The following is a 6990-nucleotide window of genomic DNA, read 5'->3' as shown; positions in this document are numbered from 1 at the left end:
AATTCATAATGTTCAGCCCCATACATATTCAAACTCGAAAATAGTAATGACTAAAGAGTCACTTTTATTTTTATTTTTTATTCTTTATGGTTTTACGTATTTGTCAAGCTCCTAACTGTGTTCGCGACAACCACAAGTCAAGGTGTTCACGACAACCACAAGTCAAGGTGTTCACGACAACCACAAGTCAAGGTGTTAACCACAAGTCAAAACAGACTAGAACATTTTGAAGTCAATAACAATGTTGTCTCAGGTTTTACTTCAATACGAATTGTTCGTTGGATGTCAAGAAAAAAAGGTATTGTGAAAAGATAATTATTTCTTTAATTGTTCCGCTACTCTTGAATAAAAGCGTTATGGTAGACAGGTTGAGGACATTTCCAAATTTGACGCATCAGTGAAAACAATTATGTCCGATGCAGCTCGATATATAATATTGACTATATTCTCGATGTTATTTTTTCAAGTGAACGATTTACTTGCCTTTGGGTGTGTTTATGACACGTGTCACTGGCAGGAAGGATACGCTCACCTTTTCGCAAACACCGGGTATCCTCATTATTTGATAGTAGTACAGTCGGAATGGTACAGTGGACTGGTTTTCTGTAGAGATGTCTTCTGGTTTCGAAAATGTTTTTTAGCTTTTATGTACTGAAACAGTGACCGAAACTGACATGCCGACCCCTCCACCACCAGTACTTATATCCTGAAAGAAAATGTGGGTTGAGTTAAATCTCAATAATATTGTAAAAAAAACTATAGTACACTTGCGTTTGCCGTCGAGTGAATGTTGTAGTTGTAGACACCGACACCAATTTTAACCTGCATACATATAACGTTGGACATTAATAACGTTATCATCAACTGGATCATTCTATAACTCGCCTATATTTCAGTATTTGTACGTAAGTCTACATTTCTTTTCACTTTTTTTTGCATTTGAAATTATATTAAGCTCTAATTTGTTATATCTGGATCAGACACAATATTATATTTCGACTGATTGCTGAAAGTATTTATTCAAGATAATGATGTGTATTTCATAATTTATCTTGGCATCATTCTATGATAATGATGAATTTTTAAAAGGTACAGAGGTCAGAGAGCAGATAGTGGATAATAAAACAGTGTACAATATAATGTTTATAAAAGCACGTATTTATCAGACAGTGTAAGCTTATCTAATACAAGATAAACGTTAGGGACTCTTATAAACCATCTCAATTCTGCAACAAAATAATGCCATGTTATACCAGTCCACAATTGTGTATCAACTTTACTGGTTACCGTGTAGACCAACTTACTGGTGATCATTTATACACGTACTACTGGTAAGCTGGGATAGATTAAACCAACTCACAAACCGCGTTTGAGACAAGTAGGCGGTGCACAGAATGTAGGCAGACATATTTGGTTTGTTACAGGTAGAAAGGGTGTACGCATGTTATGCACGTGCAGGTCATGATGATGAAATTGACCACACCCTTCAAACTTCTCAGCAATCACAATCATTTGATGAATGACATGACACTATTCATGATTGCACCCTGGGGTAAAACAGTGTTCCATTTTTACAGCAAATGAATTCCCTTCATTGTCACGGTATTTCTTAATTTCTTTTATCTATGCAAATTTGCTGTTGCCGTTTTCAGTCATCGGGCACCTGACTTCAGCACGTACTAATGTGTTATTGAACTCGCCACAATACTCGTTGTCAGCTGAGACAGGACACGCACATATCCATTGTACAACTTGTCGCGGCCCACCCGCTACCCCTTTCTTCACCCCTTTAATCATGTTTAGCAAGTTACTAGTTACCATGTGTATCAACTTTATAGTTATCAAGTATAGCAAACTATTAGTTACCACGTCTATGAACGTGCTAGTTGATAAATGTATCAACTTTCTACTTACTATTTTACATCATGTCTGCAATATGTCCGCGGATAGCAGTCTGAGAGTGATAAAGTTTGTCTTTGTGTACAACAGGTGTTGAGGTGAGGTGAGGTGAAATGGGGTTTAACGTCGCGTCCAAGATTATTGCACTTATGTAGCGACGCGAACAGGTGTTGAGAACAACGACGTGGCAGAGAGCAGAAAGTATACATGTATGTCATCAGTTATGTACAGCAACAAGTCATATATCTCCTTCAACAAACATATGATACAAAATCTTGGAAAATCTGAATAATATATCTACTAAACACACATGTATGACCGTCACTGTTTCACAAGGGTGAGGTGAGGTGAGGTGAAATTGGGCTTAACGTCGCATCCAAGATTACTTCACTCATATGGGTTAAAGAAGAAACGTCACTCCAAGGAACATTGCATGAAAAGTTGTCATCTAAATATCTGGTAAATTTTGGCAAAGTTTCTAAAATTTAACATTAGCTTGTCCGGAAAAATGAAATTTGATGATAAAAAACCCAAAGCAGATGACAATAAAACCGATCGCTCAAACGCATCACGGCAACGGTCATGGTGACCTGATGCACGTGGGTTCCGTGCAAATTGAAATGCTCATGCGTTCCCCCATTTCTTGCCCTATAAAAATCTACCCAGATCGGATAAAATTCATCCGTTATTGAATTGCTACCACATGCCAAGATTGACAAGAAATCAGCGGTATTGAATTGCTACCACATGCCAAGATTGACAAGAAATCAGCGGCACCAAGCCCTTGGACGATTGCAAGCTGGACAAACCGCCCGGCAAGTAGCCAAAGCATTTCAAGTCCACGTAAGGACCATATAAAGGTCCCAGCAACGGTACCAGACCACCAACACTACAGATGCCCGACCATGTATTGGAAGACAAAGGGTCACCACCCGACGTCAGGATCGTCAGATTGTGCGACAACATCTTCAAGAAGGCTTTGTTACTGCTACGGAAACTGCTCGACAGACCAGGGGGACACGTCAAAGACACATAAGTGCGGACACCGTGCGTCGACGATTGACTAGCAGACACCTCCACTCTCACCCCTCCACTGCCACACCGAGGACCCATTCTGACACCACGTCATCGCCGGGACCGTCTTCAGTGGGCAACACAGCACCAACATTGGCGCCACCAGCAGTGTAGAAGAGTCCTCTTCTCAGACGAGAGCCGTTACTGTATCTCAACAGCAGATGGCAGAGAGAGAGTCTGGCGACGACGTGGGGAACGTTATTCGGATGCTTGTGTTGTTGAGAGAGAATCGTGGTGTGGTCCGGGCATCATGGTGTGGGGTAGAATTGGTCTTGCACAGAGGGCCGGCCCTGTGGTCTTCCAGAACATCGGTCTAGGGAGAGGCAATTGTGTCAAAACAGCTCGGTACATTAATCAAGTCTTGAGACCACACGCCAAACCTCATTGGGCACGTCGCCCCCAACCACGAGTTTCAGCATGATAATGCCCGTGCCCACACTTCGAGAGCAACGAGAGACTTCCTCCAGCAGAATGGCATCAGAACCATGCAGTGGCCTGCTCTCAGTCCCGATTTAAATCCCATTGAGCACCTGTGGGACGAGATTCAAAGACGGCTGAATGACGTCCGACCAAGGCCGACAAGTGCAGCTGAACTTCGCCAGGCGTCCCTCAGAGTGTGGGCTCAAGTGCCTATAACAGGGTAACAACAAGGGTAACAACAAGTACCATCTTTTGTCGTCTTTTGGGATGACGCGGCCAGGGATCGAATCCCAGACCTTCCGCTCACCGGACGGACGCTCTACCAGTGGATCACGGAGGCGGTCCACTAGGGATTACATACAGACACATGTAGCTTCCCATGTCGAATAGTTGGACCTTTACGTTAAGACAAGAGAATCAGGTCCTTTAGTCATCCAACAAATATTTCAGTAGCAAAAATGAATAAGGAAATTATAAAAATATAATCTGTCGAGTGAATATTTGTTTGTTTGCTTCTTTGTTGTTAAACGCCGCACTCAGCAATATCCCAGCTATATGACGGCGGTCTGTAAATAAACGAGTCTGGACCAGACAATCCAGTGACTGACATCATGAGCATCTATCTACGCGATTGGGATGCATCAACAAATCAGCGACTCTGACCACTCGATACAGTTAGTCGCCTCTTACGACAAGCATGGGTTGCAGAACATATATTTTCTTCCCGGATCTTCACGGTTCCTGTCGAGTAAAGTTCGCGTATTCGTAGGGAACTTTAATCCAGAGTTTGAAACAGGTTATTCTGTCTTCCCGACAGAAAACATCACTGATCAGATGAAATACTATGATCAATGTGTGACCAATCAGTATTCATAATCGTACACATAGTTATTAGTAATACGTAAATATCGCAATTTATTTTAACCTCGATCTTCATATACTTAATGGTAATATTTATTTAGACCGGTATTGTTGGTGATAACCTGAAATAACGATCACCTTGAAACAAGAAATACAGTTTTGTCTTAAGCCTAAGGGAAACGGGAATACATTACCTTGATTATTCGTTCATACACACAACATGCAAATCATAATTGCAGAAGAATATTTCAATAAATGACTGCGTTTTTAAAATCACGCATTAATTGCTTCTAACAGAGTTTCTAATGATGGCGTATTGTTACACATAAGCACCGGTAACTGTCTTTTTTTGTCATGTGTATGTAGCCACAGGCAGTTATTGTCAATCCCAAAACAGACAAATCAGACCAAAATAACGGCCTGATATTTAGACGGTTTTGTGGATGATGGCGGACATTTGAATAATGATCATGCCCGGTTGATATTCTTGGGATATTGTGTTGTGAACTTGTGCGTGCGTGCGTGGGTGCCTCTCTGTCTGTGTCTTTTTTGTGCGTGTCTGTCTGTGTGTGTATGTGCGCGCGCGTGCATGCGTGCGTGCGTGCGAGCGAGAGAGAGAGTGTGTGTATGTCTGTTTGGGTGCGCATGTGTGTCTGTGTCAATCTGTGTGTGTGGTGAGTGTGTGGCTCTCTCTGTGTGTCTGTGTCTGTGTCTGTGTGTTGTGGTTGTATGTGTGTGTCTCTGTGTGCGTATGTGTTTGTGTATGTATGTGTGTGTGTGTGTCTGTCTGCCTGTCCGTCCGCTCGTCTCTGTGTGCGTGTGTGTCTGTCATCTGTGTGTGTTTCTGTCTGTGTCAGTTTGCGTGCGAGTGTGTGTGTGTGTCTGTTTCTCTGTATGTCTGACTCTGTGTGCGTGTGTGTCTGTGATCTGTGTGTGTCTGTCTGCGTCAGTTTGCGTGCGAATGTGTGTCTGTCTGTTTCTCTGTATGTCTGTGTGCGTGTCTCTGTCTGTCTGCCTGTCTGTCTCACTGTCTCTTTCTGTATATGTGCGTGCGCATGTTTGTATGTGTCTGCGTGTGTGCGTCCGTGTGGTGGGTGCGTTCGGCTCTCTCTGTGTTTGTGTGCGTGTCTGTCTGTGTATTTGCCTGTTGTATGTCTATCTCTGTGTGTGTTTGTCGGTCTGTCCGTCTGCCCGTTCGTCTTTCCGAGACTGTCTCTCACTCTGTTTACCTGTCTGTGTCTGTGAGTGCGAGTGGCTGTCTCTGTGTGCGTGTTTTTATCTGTGTGTGTCTGTCTGGTTACAGGCCGGCAAAGCCACATTTCGAAAATAGATAGCCCAAATTGATGTGGCTCTCGCGGCAATGGTTATGGTTGCGTGATTGTATAATGTGGCTCTTGCGGCTATGCTGTCAAAACATGCTTTGTGATTCTAACAGGTTACCGTATATAACAAAACAAATCTTGTTTTCTCATTTTCTATTCAACAACATTTTCTATTCAATCTTCCTTATAGTCCAACGCCAGACCTTCTTTCTGCACCCTCCTCCAGATACATTGGGTGAAGTGAAAGAAACACCCTCTAACTAATGTCCCAGGAAATACCTCAGTCACGGCATTGTCAGCTGCACGTTCAAAGTCCAACTGAATTGTAAGTGGGGCTAACTCTAGACCTCCCCTACTAGCAAAATCGCATAGGTACTGAAACATGTTGACATAACTTTTGTTCGATTGGACAACAAACAGTAAACTAATGGAAACATATGGCCAAACACCTCAGCATGTAAACAATAAATCTGATCAAACAACTTGGGACAGGCATAAAATGTACCATCACAAAATACAATGTCTGCAGTACACAAATGTTCAATGTTCTTGTCTGTAGTGAAGATGATGATGTCGTCACTAACAGGGTGTAGGAACTGGTCGCCTCCCTCAGTCTGGGAGTACCGCGCTAAGTAATTTAAATGTGGGACACTCATATAAAGGTATCGGTAATCGGATTAATTAATTACCCGCTAGAATAGGCGAAATGCACTCAGCTGAAAATGTGGCTTTACCGGCAATAGCCATTTCTGAAATGTGGCTCTCCCGGCTAGACACCGTCTGTCTGCTTGTCTGTGTGCGTGCGTGCGAGCCTGTGTGGCTCCCTCTGCGTGTCTATGTATGTTGCATGTCTCTGTGTGGTGTGTCTGTCTATGTGGTGTTTGGTGTGTCTGTGTATGTCTGTGTCTGTGTGTGCGAGCGCGTGTGTGGTGTTTGTGTGTGTGTGTCTTTACGTGGGTGTACGTGTGGTGTGTGTTTGCGTGCGTGTGATTGTCTGTGTGCGTGTGTGTGTATGTATGGAGCTTCTGTATGTGCGTCTGTCTGTCGATCTGTCCGTCCGCCCATTTGTCTCTGTGAATCTCTCTTTCACTCTGTCTCTCTGTCTGTGTCTGTCTGTTTGCGTGTGCGTGAGTACGAGTGGCTGTCTCTGTGTGCGTGTTTTTGTCTGTGTGTCTGCGTTCATGCGACTGTGTGTGTCTGTCAGTATGTGTGTCCACTTGAAGTTATGACAAACTTGCTCGTGGTCGGTCTACGAATGTTTTACCCGTGAATTATCAAGCCCACTGTATCGTTTGTGGCAATTATCTTTTTAAATGTATGCAAAGTACGTTAGTTGTACACGTCTTTGGTATAGATTTAATCCCAATAGCATCAACAGTAGCACATACTATTAGAAAATAAAGGACACTGCCAG

Source organism: Haliotis cracherodii, unplaced genomic scaffold, assembly GCF_022045235.1.
Source record: "Haliotis cracherodii isolate W230 unplaced genomic scaffold, xgHalCrac1.p SCAF_18, whole genome shotgun sequence".
NCBI lineage: Eukaryota > Metazoa > Mollusca > Gastropoda > Lepetellida > Haliotidae > Haliotis > Haliotis cracherodii.
The sequence above is the reverse complement of the archived record's forward strand: the minus strand, read 5'-3'. Positions refer to the sequence as shown.